This window comes from Passer montanus, unplaced genomic scaffold, assembly GCF_014805655.1.
Source record: "Passer montanus isolate IOZ18808 unplaced genomic scaffold, ASM1480565v1 scaffold58, whole genome shotgun sequence".
Lineage (NCBI taxonomy): Eukaryota > Metazoa > Chordata > Aves > Passeriformes > Passeridae > Passer > Passer montanus.
The window spans coordinates 3,654,608-3,668,665 of NW_024370816.1; the positions used below are offsets into that span (position 1 = coordinate 3,654,608).

At 40.7% G+C, this 14,058-nt stretch overlaps 1 protein-coding gene across 2 annotated transcripts in view; it reads left to right on the forward strand.

The window, feature by feature from the left end:
- RC3H1 (ring finger and CCCH-type domains 1) overlaps nt 1–14,058 on the forward strand; it is a 62,032-nt gene that overhangs the window by 455 nt on the left and 47,519 nt on the right. The window lies entirely within an intron of this gene.

Below are 14,058 nucleotides of genomic sequence, written 5' to 3' on the forward strand. Positions count from 1 at the left end.
GAGGGACAGGCGGCTTTTGTGTGCCCCCTCTGCCTGTCGTTGTTTTTTTCCAGGGGCTCTGCCTGCCTCTCCTTGAGAAAATTCGTCCCTCTGTCGCGTTGAACAGCAGAGACGGAGGGAAATCAATGATAGAGCCCTACCCGTCCCCGGGACACCTCTCCGCCCTGGGTTGTGGCTCTTTTGTCTGTCGTGCCTGAGGGAAGAGCGAGGTGGCCGCGGCTGCCTCTGCATGGGGACAAACGATGGGGAAACCGCGCAGGATCTCCCTGCCTTGCACTAGTTTTTCCACCCTGGCATTGTTTTGGCTGTTGGATTACACCCACAGAGTGGGTAGGGTTTCATGCCGGGGGTGCGGTGTTGGTGTAGCTGGGATTTAATTTGCTTTGATGGTCGGGAATGTCCTGGTGTCAGGTTTTGTCTTCAAAAGCCATTGTGAGGTCTGTCTTGTTTTAAAGCAGGGAACTGATGCAGGCTTTGGTTTTTCCCCCTAGGAACTGGGAGTGTTTTGTTTACCTCTGCACGCCTTTTTGTCCAGAGTGTTTATCTTATTTTTTTACATTTTAGTCAAGTATGCGTGACAAATCATTTCTTCCTCCAGCAGAAGCTACGGTTTTCGGTGGTTTTTTTGCCATATTGAAAATGGCTGAAGTGGGGGAAAAAATTAAAAATTTGCAAAAATAATTAAAAGGTTCAAAGTAACCTGGATTGCAGCTGAGCTGCTTTAATCATTGTAACTGGTGTAGCAGTGCTGTCATTTAATGATTCTGCTGGAAGATAAATGCAGCATTTATGCTCTATTCACATTATTTGGTTATAGAATTGTGAGATAATACAGGAATACTCTGAGGCAGAAGTTAATGTATTCCTAAACTTGCATTTTCTTACTTCTTCCAGGCTTATGAGGATGTGGAGGTGGTTAATTTTGTCAGCTATAAATGTCTGTATTGCTGCGTTTGAAGTCAATGAAGCTAACGTGGGACTTCATGGCTGTATAAATAACCTGTGTTCAGGAGCAGCTGGTACATTATTGCCAGTCTCTAAGCTTCACCAGGAGCTCCGTGGCTTTCTGCAGTGCATTAAGACACAAGGTTGATAATGAAGTTATGGTTCCCACTAACATAAATAGAAGCAGACGTTATCAGGCACGTTTTCCTTTCCCTGTGATGGCTTGTGGCTTTGCCTTCCTGTCCTAGAAAAGGGTCTGTCAAAGCAGACAGCTTGACAGGCTGCTTGGAGGGAAATTTAGAAAGGCAGGTACCATCAGAGCAGTTTGTTTTGACAACCAGAGACTTGAGTTTGTCAATCACTTATGAGCAGCAGGAACCTTCATTGACATAAGTGGGAAGTAACTTGTATGGTTTCTGGTGTTTTGTTGTTTGTTTTTGTGAGGTTTTTTTTGTCAACTCTGTATCCAAACTAGCTTAATTTAAAGCAAAATATTTTAGAAATTTCTGATGGGATTGTTGTGTGCTGATAATTTAAAAAACTAATGTTCCAGTGAAGAGATGAATATATGAATGTGGAAATTGCAGACATTAATATCACAGAGTTTAATTCAGGGGCATCTTGAGGTGTGTATTATTATATAAAAGCGCTTGTGCTAAAGCTGAGGAGAAATGAGCAGGAATGCTTTTGGAAACTTCTGACGTGTTGCCAATGATTCACCAGCAATCTGGGTGGAACCATTATCAATCTTGTTGAATTAAGCTTCACAGAAGTTGAGATTCAGTGAGTGTATATTAAATAATGCTTTAATTACTTTGTATGGGGTTCAGAAGTCTTGGGTGGCACTGATGCTAGCTAGCTTTCATAGTGATGGCAAAAACTGACACCCATTTAATTGGGATCTCTATCTCTTAACTAACTAGTGCTGTAAAAGGTTGTTTTATGATACTTAGGAAATTGACCTTTCCCAGTCTGTAATATGTAGTGATACGAAGGATAATTACCTTTTTTTTATTACATTCTGCATCAAGAATTGCAGTTTACATGCTGGATACCCGGGGAAAAAATGTTTCAGCCATTTGAAAGAACTTGTGGAGTCATAGCTTTCCAATGGTGTGACATGTAAAGCTGAATTAGAAGGAAAGAACTCACCTGCATGTAGATTCCCAAACTTCCCAGGAATCTCAGAATAGTGATGGAAAAGCCACTGTAATGTATCTTTCAAGCAGGTGACCTTTATAAAACTTTGTATTTTTTTGCACAGCCCACTCATTGTTTAAAATTCCTCTCCCACCATGGATTCATGGAATCATTTTGCAGATGAAAGTCTGTGTGGTTTTGTGGTGGTTTTTCCCACACCCAGTAAATCAGGTGCTTGTTTGCTGGAGCATCCCGAGTAACATTGGCTGGTGGGCCAGAAAAAACAAATCTGACTCAAAGTACATGGCAGATAAAACATAGAATTAGTAGTTTTGAAGTTAGTGTCTTGGACTGTACTAGGTAACAAGTGGGAAACCATTATCATACAGGAATAAAGATATAATATGCTGCTATTGTGAAAGATTATTATATAAACACACTGCACCAACTGAAATTTCAGTGTGACCTTCAAGATTCCATGTAGGCTCTGTTACAGTAATGAAGTCTAGGGACTCTGCTAGGTGAGAAAGAAAACCACAAATGTTTACTTATGGTATATTACTTTCCTTTCTGAGCACAGGTTCCTCAGTGTGCCCAGAATTAGGTGCAGTTCCCATCACTGAGGCTGACCACTTGTTTTGCTGAAGATGTGCATCTCTTGATCATTACTTTTTGCATCAGTCTCATTTTCTTCATTACCAGTATGGTTAAAATTGAAATGGTATTAGATTTCCAAGGGCTAACTGATTTCCTAATGAGGTTTTTTATTTGTGGAAATGGGTTAATGGGTAAGAAGGTGCAAAAGTCCTGATGGCCTATTATAAATAGATTTTTCTGATATAAAAATAATTTCTGGTTAGAGCGCTTGAGGAAACAGCTTTCCTGTTACGCCATGGTAGCATCATATTTGGTGCTATCAGCTGGAGAAGAAGGAGATTCTGGTGATAGAAATAGCAGGAATTCTAAATAATTAGCTGTAAATGTGTGTTGTCAGGGGCAGTACCAGTTGTGCACTGCTCTGTGTTAGAAAGTGCAGAGGGGTGTTTCATGCAGGTATGGTGGGTGTGCTGGCCTCACATTGGGATTCCTTCTAATGGAGTGAGAAGGAAGGCAGCTGCAGGGGGTCTAAGGGAAGCCTCAGTGGGTAGAGATGATTTCTAATATGCATCAGGGCATATATGCATTTACAAAAGGACCTGGACATCCTAGGCAGACTTTTACATGAAAACTTCTGCCCCACATGCTAGGTTACCTGTTCTTCCCCCAGGGAAGGAAAAAAAAAAGTATTTTAGGAATCCTAAAAAATCGCATGGAGAATAAGATCTCTCTTTATCACTTGATTGTGCAAAGTAGATAGAGGCCTATGTGAGCTACAATGTAAGCTACCTTGTTAGAATGAAGACATTTTTAGGAATGTGGACAAAAATCTTCGTATGAGAGAGAGATGTGAGGAGGATTGTTTTGACACGCAAAAGGATTCTTCTTTTTCTGCTACATAAGAAATGGAAGATACGCAGTTAAACTGAAAAGTGGTGGAAGTGTTGCTGGAGGAGCAGATCTTTCACTTGCTTCACATAGATTGTGACAGAGTTGCCATGTAATTTGATACAAAGAACCCAGAAGAGAGTGTTTGTGTCAGGGAACACTGTGGTGAGCCTGGAATTCAATATTACAGAAGCAGGAGGATTTATTGACAGTTATGCCTTCCAGCCATGGTCACTAAAACCACCAGAAGGACGTGTTGTTCTTGCCTCTTGCTGAATAGACCCCTCTCACTACAGATTGCTTGCAAAACCACTTTTTGAAGTATTAATTTCCAATTACTGATTTTTCTGGTGTTTGTGGTGTGCATATTATATTGATCTGAGACAGGACTGCTTCAGGTACAAGAGAACTAAAGAAACAAAGTGTTTGGTGTAGCTGAAGTGTGCTAGCTTGGGAAAATGAGATCTCACAGGTGGTTCCTTGTTTATTTTAGTTTGTTTTTTGTTTTAATATGGAAAGTCTGGTTGGTCTAATCTCTCTGCTATTCCAGCTTAATAGGTGTTTTTAAAGTTGTCTAATTAAACACTCTTTCAAAGCAGGCTGTTAATCTTAAATAAAAATCTGGACATTCCAAATGTAATTATTTTTCAGGATGCTTCCGTGTTTACTAGACCCTGTGAGGATAAGCTTTGAAAGTTGAGGTATGGTTGCTTTTAAATCTGTTGTTGTTAACAAAAAGCTGGTTGATCAGCTGATGGAGCAGGAATGTTTATAGCTTGGATCTAAGGTCTTCTCAGCACTTTCTCCTGAACTCATTTTGAGCACTTGATAGTGAGCAAGTTGGAAGGGCTTTTAACTACAACTTTTAACTTCCTTGCTAGGAAGGAGACATCTACTAGAGTTTAGTTCAGATAGTGAGCAAGTTGGAAGGGTTTTTAACTACAACTTTTAACTTCCTTGCTAGGAAGGAGACATCTACTAGAGTGTGCAGGAATCTCACCTCTTTGCTGTGCATTGGAGGTTTTCAGAGACTTGCAACTAAATATTTTTGATAAATTGTGTCAGCCAGTGTTGGTCTCCAGCTCAAAATTAAGTGCTGTCTTTAGGGCTAAAGGAGTAAGGTTCAGGGAAGGTATTACAAAGGGAATGAATTGAAATTCACGCCATGGAGGATGGTCTTAATTACCTGCTTGTTAATGAACCAAGTTCTGTGGAACACTCCTGGTAGCATTTAACTTTCTCCCTGCTTTGTTTTTAGAGTAAACGTTACTCATAATGACATGGCACTCTTCACTTTCTGTAGCAACTGTGTTTGAATTAGTAACTTCTCTGTGTCTTACCACGGTCACTGTGTAATATAAATGCCCTTGAAAAGTGACTGAAAGAAAACTCTTACTGTTGACTTACTTTTCCTGTAAGTCACATTCTTTCATCTTGTTCTCCTTCCACCTCCAGTCCTTTTGTTACCACTTTAGAATGGAAGTCCTTGAGGTGCTATTTGATGTTACAACAACAAATGGAACTGTTAGGGCTTTATTATCCAGCCGCTCACAGTACAACAAGATAAAGTGTTTTGTCCTGTGTGGGTTTTTTTTTTTTTTCAGTTCTGTGCTAAGATGCAAGAACTGAAGGAGAGACCTTGAAATTAATGGAAACCAAATTGTAAAGCAAATTGTAGAAAGTGAGTTTGATTAGCTTATGTGGCATTCCTCAATTGTGGCATGTTGCATAAACATTATTTAATGACCATTAATGATTCTGGCAGTTACACAGGCCTAATGATCATTAAATCTCACCTTTCTGGATATAAGCTGTTCTCTGAGAGGCTTAGTAGAAAAAGTTCCCCTGCCTTTATAAGTGAACATTATGCTAATGAAATCTTGAAAAATCTGCTTATGAGTCCAGTGAAGCAATCATCTCTGTTTGTGGTGTGTCACAATTTAAAATTCCTATTTCATTGTAAGAAAATAAAGCTTGGGTTTTGTGCCACAGATTGAGGTGGTTTGAGGACATAGGAAATAGCAACATGCTGTCCTGCTTTACAATCTATGTATGGAAGGAAGAGTAGGAATTGTGAAGCAAATCTCAGCCCCAACCCTCTACAAGTGAAAAGTCTTCACAGCTGTTCATGATGTTGCATATGTGTTTCTTGAGCTCTGCTGGAGCAATTGTTTGTTTAACATAGCATCTGGGAAGTTGGTCCTAGACATGTCTGTGGGGCTTCATACCAAATCACCAGTCCCCTAATGAACTAATTCATCTCATTGGAAAGCTCTTGATAAATAGCTGTTTATCATCATGCAGGAATTGTCACTAGCACCTGCATCGTTGTTAGTCATTGTAAGGGTAGACAAAATCCAGAAAGTTTTGGAAGCTGGGAAATGGCTTGCTCTTATTTAGCAGCTCTGAAGGACAGTAATTCTTGGTCTTGCTTGTTTTGAGGGGATGTGGGTTTTGGATCAGAAATAGATGAGAACAGGGCAAAGTCTCATAAATTAGTAAAGCAATTAAAGGAAATAGCACTCTCTGATGTACCTTTCCAGACTTGAAATAACTTTTCTCTAAGGAGTCTTTATCTCTTTGCTTGCTAAAGTGCTCTGTTTTCTTTGTAGGACTTTTTTTTCCTGGATGCATGGTTATCTTTACCTCTCCTGTTCTCTTTAATGATCTTTCATTCTCTGGTATTCTCTCTTTTTCTTCCACTCATCAATTCAGCCAGCTAATGCAGGTAACAGAGATGGCTTATTGCCTTTTAGTTTCATTACTTTATATTTCAGAGTTGCAGAGTAGTGATTTGGATAATGGAGCAACCTGTGGTACTCCTTGTTCTTAGAATTTACTGAGGACTGTTGAAACATCACTGCTTCCTCTGGAACTGATGAGAAGTTAGGGAGCATTGTGACCACCTTGTTGCTGTAAATTTGAAGGGAGACGTGGAGAAAGATAAAAATAAGTTAGGCTAAACTGGCCTGATGAGATGGACTGGGTTAGTTAAACCAAAGGCACTCAGGCTGTCCTTCCTGTTTTGTGAGTCATTCTGTCATTTAATTGTGTTAGAAGGCCTCCTGTAGAATTAATTAAAAAGGAAACCTTATTAATGCTGCAAAACATATAGTCAAATTGAATGTTAGTCTTCGTTGTTTAAACCAGGCCTTATGGATAGAAGGTTGACACTGTAACTTCTTTGTAAGTGAATCATAACAGTGGAAAGAAAATGTTATTCAGGGCAGTGAGAATTGCTTAGACTTTGGTTGTTTGGAGTAGACCAGACTATTTAAAATGTAACTGTTTGTTGCCAGCTATTGTCAGAGTCTATTGAAGAGATGTGAGCCTGCAGGATTGTCTTCTGGGCTTTCTAACCTGTGTGGATTGTTAGTTTCCTGTACTTGTGCTGTATTAAATCATGCTAGCTGAATATACCTCATTCTTGCTACCTTTTAATGCTGCTTGTCCACTGTTTTGTAGTTTTTACAAAGCCGTTTCTTGGTTTGAAGACATCTCACTTTGATTCCATCTGGTTTTGTCTTCTGAACATTTTATGCCATTTTAAGGATATATTTGTGTTAAGAATCTTCAGGGACATGAATAATTTCAGTGCACAGCAAAGGTGTTCAAAGTAAGAGTTGGCTGTGTTTGGAAACTCTCTAAATCATCTCTTTTTTTAGAAGAGGTTCCCTGTTGATAACAGTATGAGAGTGGAGGTACATGGGATAACCAAGTTCTAACTCATGCCAAAATGCATTGGGAAATTGAGCTTTTTGGTTTTCCCTTCAGTGATGCTGCTTAGCATTTTAGTGGTGACCTGCCTGTAGGCATGAAAGTTCTGTTGGAGTGCAAGTTCTGATTTTTATTAAAATAATGAAGTGAAAGGCTGTGCACAAAGCTCTCAAACACCTTAAGTGGAAAGCAAAAAGGCACAGCCCACTTGGTTGCCAATCACAATAAATTCCTTAAGTTACACTGAATTTACCCCTTTTCTCTAATTATTACTAGACTTAAGACTTTATCTTCTCTCTGAGCAGTGTGATTTTTGCAGAATATATTCTTAGTGGGGGGAAACTTGGCAAAATTTTAATCTGTCCTTAATGCATGATGTTCTTTCTCATTTCTGTAGCATTTGCAAAAGGGGAAAATAAAAATAGGACTAATAAGATGGTATCAACACTGGCAAGTAGCTTTCAGTCTTTTTTTTTTCTTTTAACATTCATTGGTTTACCAGGAGTATTGGAAATTAATCAGTTAAGGCAAAATAACCTAAGTGTCAACATCTGCACTGTAGTTCATAGAAATGCAGTATTTCCCTCCTGATTTTCTGTAAATCTGAGGATTTACATGACTTCAGCAAACAGATCTGTAGTAAGCTTTTCTGGTCACTCCTTTCTCAGTGGAACTTTTCTGTCAAACGCTTCTAACAAAATAGCACTCAGGGGCGGGGTAGGGATGTCTGTGGGTGTATTTCTGAAGAGAATTCTGTGCTCACAGCAGTTTTGATGTGAGTTTTTAGATTCACTAGATCGGTTGAGAAGAGAACCTGAGCTCTGTCAAATTGAAGCTTGGCCATGGTGTGGGTGATTTCAGGACATACCAGGAGGAAAGGCTTCCACAGAAATCCTTGGTATTGGCATTTGAGGATGTGATGATGTGGCTGTCACATTACTACAGGAGAGGAAAGGGGTGTGGAGTCAGGATTACTCACAGGTATTAAAATAGTCACAGGTATATTTTAACTAAAATCTCAGTTGAAAAGAAAAAACCCAACCTTCTGCAGTGTCTTCCTATGACTAATACAGGTATTCATTCACCTGATAAATAAAAATGTAGCTTGTCCTTCCCCAGGAGAGGACAAAAGGGAGAAAAAGCCCTTGCTTATTTACCAGTTTATATGACAGTAATTGGGAGCCTTTAGGACAGGGAAGTGAGTGGCAGCAATCCTTTCCTTCAAGCACATCTGATAATTCATTAATGTAATTTCAGAAACTTGGTGTAGCTTTTGAGAAGTGGGAATAGTCAGTGGTGATGTGACAAGCTGCTATGTGAGTTGTCATTACAGAATAAAAATGGACAGTAAGCCTATGGAAATCCAGTGACTCGAGTATGCTAATAAATACATTTAAATACTTTGTTGTTAAGGTTTTCCTTGCTGAATAATTCCCAGTGCAAGTTATGAGGGATACACTAGTGCTATTCCAGCTGCCTCTGGCTTACCCATTTTTAGAATTTTCTCTTTTGAATGGTTTGTCATTAGGTTTTAGCATACTGTCATTGCTGTTATTCCAAAAACAGCAAGTGACTGAATACAGGAATATGTGTAAAGGAACTGCATGGGTGGTAAGAGTGTCAATGCCTAGTTTTCCTTTCCTGTGCCTTATCATATATTTGGATATCTGCTGCTTAACCAGACTTACACAGCACAAGGCAGAGGAAATTTAAATTATCAAATCGTGCAAGTATTGGCTGTGCATGGCTGGCTTGTCATTTGTCATGGCTTGGGCTGCAGTAACAGTGGTGTGATGGGCAGCTGAGTTCTATTTTTAAGACTCTTAAAAATAGGAAATTTGAAAAATGGAAGGATCTTTCTGAGTCGTCCATGTGTGCCATAACTGTAAAACATCGATCAGATGTACTTTGTACTCTCAAGGTACTGGACAAGGTGGCATTGCAGTCAGGGTGTGTAAGGCCCAAACACTTGGGAGTCTCATGGCAGTCTGGGACAATGCCTATTGAAATCTCATGGAGAGCTGTCACTACTTCAAGGAGATTGCTCATGGAAGTTAAGTCACCCAAATGAAGTACAGAGTTGCTTGATTTTGCTGCTACTGTTATTTTCTTTCTGAGCATATTTCAGTCTTGTCTTAAGATACTGGGCTAGATAAGCCTTATCTAGTCCAATATCTTAGTTTTCCTTGAGTCAAGTCTCATTTTCTGTGGGTAAAGTTCATTAGTGCAAGTTTACCCTTTGCTTTGAAGGAGTTAAGCTGGTTCAGCATGCCATGGAGATCTCTGTACGTTTTAGTAACACAACTCTGGCAGTAGTTTGTGAGATTGTATTCCATGTATTTTTTATTTTACATCCTTCTGGTTGCTGATACTGCAATAATATAGTTGTAATGTGTTCTTAGAGATGAATATATCTTTGAAGACTGGGAATGAGAAAAATTCTTTGTGGACTGCTCCATTTAGAATAAGTCTCATGCAAAGTAAGCAGTAAGTAAGAGGACTTCCTTTTGAAAGACAACATTCCCTGTTTGGAGGAGAACTTAAAAGTCATAAGCACCAAAATTCATCAAGTTGGCACTGGATTTTTAATAGATTACTCCCAGGATTATTGCATTTTGCCTTCTTGATTGAATGATTTTCAAGTTAGGTAACTTCAAATTTTTCTAAGTAGGATTATAATTCAAAACCTCTTCATAAGAACATGTAGGATATTCTTTTTCCCAGTTGAATTCAGGCTCCTACAAAAAATAAGTAAACAAACTTCTTATTCATTACTGGTAGGAAGATCATTGAGATGTTGGGGGTTGGGTTTTTTTCTCTTACACATGACTATCTCATGTTGTTTGCTCTATTAAAAAAAGAAATATAAGGCAACAGCTTTCATTTTTTGTGGTTAAGCTTGAAATGTTTGTTACTGGTGTAAGAGTAGGTGTTTAATGGAAACACTGAGACTTGAGCCTTTTGTTACCACTCACTAAAACTGTGGGTAATTTTGTGATGGGTTTGACGTTGGCTAGAAGCCAGGTACCCACAAAAAATAAACCACCCAAAAAAACCTATTCACTTTTTCTCCTCTGCTGTAGTTGAGCAGAAGAGAGGGGGAAAGAGCAACTAAAAGGCTCATGGGGTGAGATAAGGATTAGGAGAAAACAGTCTAAGGGCAAAACAGGCTCAAAAATTAAAAGATATAAAGGAAAATTTATTAACGGAATTAAAAGAGGATATAGAGAACTAAAATAAACCTTTAGAACACCTTCACCCCCACAGCTCTTCTTTTCTTGTCATTGACAGCACAAGGAGACAAAACATGGGGTTTATAGTCAGTTTGTCTGTTCTGAAAATCTTTTCTTTAGTTTGTTTAGGGGAAGAAGTCTCTTCTGTTGTGCTGGAGGGTCCTTCCCACAGGAGACCATCCTCTGTGAACTTAACAAACGTGGTTCTGATTTTCACAAGTAGCAGTCCTGCCCAATGTGCTGCAACGTGAGTCCCTCCCACGGGCAGAGCAGGCTTCCCACAAGTGTTTCTTGTGGGCCATTTAGTTTGTGGTGTGCAGTGTTTAAGGATGAGCTGTTCTAGTATAAAAGCAAGGGTCCTCTTCCTCTGTCTCTGGCAGCAAGGGTTCTCTCTGTCTCTCTTCAAGTTTCTCACTAGATTACAGCTTTTCAGCATCCACACGCTCTGGTGTGAGCACCTTATTTTTCCACTGACCATGGGTGAATTCTGCATCTCCCTCATGCACTTCATGAATTACAGGGAAACAGTTTGTTGTGTTACAGTCCTCACCATGGCTTGCAGAAGAATCTCAGCTCCGATGCCTGGAGCACCTCCTCCACCTCCCTCCTTTCCACCGACATTAGTATCGCCATGTTGTTCTCCTCACATGTCTTCACCTTTTCCTTTTTTATGTCTTGGGAGAGAGTTGGTGTCCGTAGGTTCCTTTCTTCTCAAATTCTATAAGCTGTAAAGTTTTTATAGAGTTCTGCAGCGCTCAAAGGTTGATTCCATGCAGGGAGTGCACCGGGAATTGCTCACCATGGCTCTCACTGCTGCCTGGCACCGTGTCGAACCTTCGATTCCACTCAGTGCCTTTCCCATGTGGGGCACCAAAAAAGAAAAGCTGCTTCTGCCCTTCTGCTTGCAGCATGGCTGGCTAAAAGCAGCTAAGCAAGTGAAGTTCATTGTGAGCCACGCCAAGATGGCAGCGGTCGTGTGGTGCCGTGCCGATTTTGACCACGCGGTCCTGGCTGCGCGGCTGCTCCCGCTGCTGGCCCCGGCCACATGGCTGCTCATGGTGCTGGGATGGTCCCCCCAGCAGCACGGCCCCAATGGCTGCACGGACCCAGTGGGCCCCCTCACCACCCCTCAGAGAGGCGGAAGAAAGAGGAATTGAGTTCCCTTTCTTCTTTTAAAATATGTCATCATAGAGGCATTGCTGACTTCCTAATTGGGCCAGCCAATATGTCCATCGTCAGAGCCTTTAGGAATTGGCTCTGCTGGACATAGAAATTTCGAGGAGCTTCTATTTCAGAAGCAACCTCTGTGGCTTCCTCCACCCCCACTAAAAGCCAGGTTGTGTTAAACTAACACAACTTCTAATGATGTTGTCAAGCTGTAAAGAAAATATTCTATTTTTATAAATCTAGAAGTTGAGACTGACACAAAGGCTGCAAAATATTTAAGGATGGGATTTTTTTCATGTAATTGAAGGTTGCATGAAAAGTCTAATTCAAAAGGAGTACCTTGCCCCTGGCTATTTTTGGCCTCTGGAACTGCTTTTTTTAGCAGTGCTACAAATTGAATCACCGGCTGCCAGTATCATTTAAAGCAAGTGAGGCTCAATTACATTCTGAGTCAGACGTACCTGAATTAACCTGCTTTTCAGCAACAGTTGTGTGACCTCTCCTGCTGCTACTTAAAGACTAAGCCCTGTGTGAATGGTAATTTAACACTCCCTAAAAGTCTTGAGCAGACTTGTCAGTGCTGAATATTGTTTGGGTTTTTACATCAAATCTGTTAGAGTTGTGGAGAAAATCTTGTCTAGTGCATTGACTAGCTAATTTTTTATTTATGCAATTGTTAACAAGAGAGCTGGAATTCTCCAGGCTCAGTGCCATTTCTGCCACAGCTGCCTCTTGACCTTGGATGACTCCAGAGCTGTAGTGTAGATTAGGTTGTGTTATTAGAACACAATTGCAGTCTCTGTCATGAAAACAGGTAGAATAAGATAACGAACATATGTTTCACAGATGAGTAATATTCCTGCTATTATTGCAAGTGAACCTATTACAGGACTCAACAAAGAAGTATATCTGGTTTTGTTTGGGCCCTGTAAGCTATTTTTGTATCAACTATTGTAGCATTTACAATTGCTTCCTTATTTGCAGCTAGGTTCTAGGGGTGCTAAGGCGATGTGAGTTTGGACTGCTAGAGCATTCTCTGCACAGTGCTTCACTCAGTGCTGTTACTGCAGTGAGCTGAAAGGATGCCTTTGACTGTATTTGCATAACTTGCACTGTTAAGCATTGCTTCAATCTAGCATTGGTTTTGAAACGAGATAATTTTGGTGTGGATTTAGTGTAGAGTAACAATTCCACTAATTGTTGCTCATATTCCTTATCCCGTTTCACCTACTCTCATCATTCCAAGCTGTTAGTGTAGTCATCCTTACTGTTAGGATTGCTGAATAGCATTTAGGTAGCTAGTTAAAATTTAGTCAGTGCTTTCAAGATGTCTTCCATTAATGAAGAAATGCATTAAGAGTCTGTGTTGCTCTGGTTGTGCCCAAATAAGCTGCTTCTGAAACTACACCTAAGAACTTGACAAGTCTACTGATGCTAAAAGTGTCTGCCTTGAAGTTCCTTCTTCTGTGCTTCCCACATCTTTTCCCTTGTTTCCAGGACTTCTTAACCATTTAACAGATCTGGAACATCTTTTGTAACCTTTTAGAAGCAAATGTGAGAAGGAAGAGGATTTGATGTGGATAGGCTTAGGTCCTTAGCAGGGGTGAAGCATGAGCATGGAGAGTACTTTCTGTGAAGTAGCTTAAACTTGCCCTGCTCTATGCCTGTGTCTTAAAATGCACTGGAAATGCTAAATAGATGAAGTTTCAGTATCTGCCTTCCTTGGTTGTAGAATGCAAATATGAGTCTGAGTGCTTGGATCATCATAAGGATATGGTGGTTAGCTCATATTAGTTTTTTTGGAGAGATTACATTCTATTGCTGCTGTGCTTAATCTCATTTGAAGTATCATGCTTGTAGGTAGTGGCTGGGATTTGCTCTTTGTTTACAGTTTGGGTATTTTCAGAGACTCAGAATGGATCAGGTTGGAAGGGACCACAGTGGGTCATTGGGTCCCACCTCTCTGCTCAAGCAGGGTCATTCCAGAGCACATGGCACAGGATTGTGTCCTGACAGCTCTGGAATAAAGTGAGAGAGACTCCACAGCCTCTCTGGTCTCTGTTCCAGTGCTTGGTCCCTGCACAGGAAAGAAGTTCTTCCTTGGGCATCCATTTCTGCCCATGGTCTCCTGTCCCATTGCTGGGCCCCAGGGACAGAGCCTGGTCCTTGCTCTGAGCCCTCCCTGCACACAGGGACCAGGGGGATGAGGGCCCCTCTCAGCTGGGTCTGCTCTTGAGGCTGAACAGCCACAGGGCCCTCGGGAGAGCTGCTCCACGCCCTTCCTCACCTCCTCAGCCCCTGCTGGACCTGCTCCAGGAGCTCCAGGTCTCTCTGTCCTGAGTAGCCCAGACCTGGATGCAGCATTCCCAAT